Source organism: Macadamia integrifolia, chromosome 4 (assembly GCF_013358625.1).
Source record: "Macadamia integrifolia cultivar HAES 741 chromosome 4, SCU_Mint_v3, whole genome shotgun sequence".
Lineage (NCBI taxonomy): Eukaryota > Viridiplantae > Streptophyta > Magnoliopsida > Proteales > Proteaceae > Macadamia > Macadamia integrifolia.
Window position 1 is genome coordinate 7949329 of NC_056560.1, and position 287 is coordinate 7949615.

The window sequence follows — 287 nt, forward strand, 5'->3', positions numbered from 1 at the left end:
AATAATTTGTACTACATACCATAACGTCATTGTCGCACATATTTTCAAGCATACATGTGAATAAATATATTTTGTCCTCACTAAAACAACAGAAGTGTGTTTTACTAATAGAACAAAAACAAGATTAGAAATTATTTGACACCTTAATCGGTTTCAAAAAGTAATTCCCTTAACAAAAATAATGAATGTTGAATTTTGTTAAGGCTTAGTAGCCCAACTACAATAATGAAATTTAGAAAACCTCACCGCTCAGCTAAGGAAGGCCTCTCCCAAACTATATAGTTCAG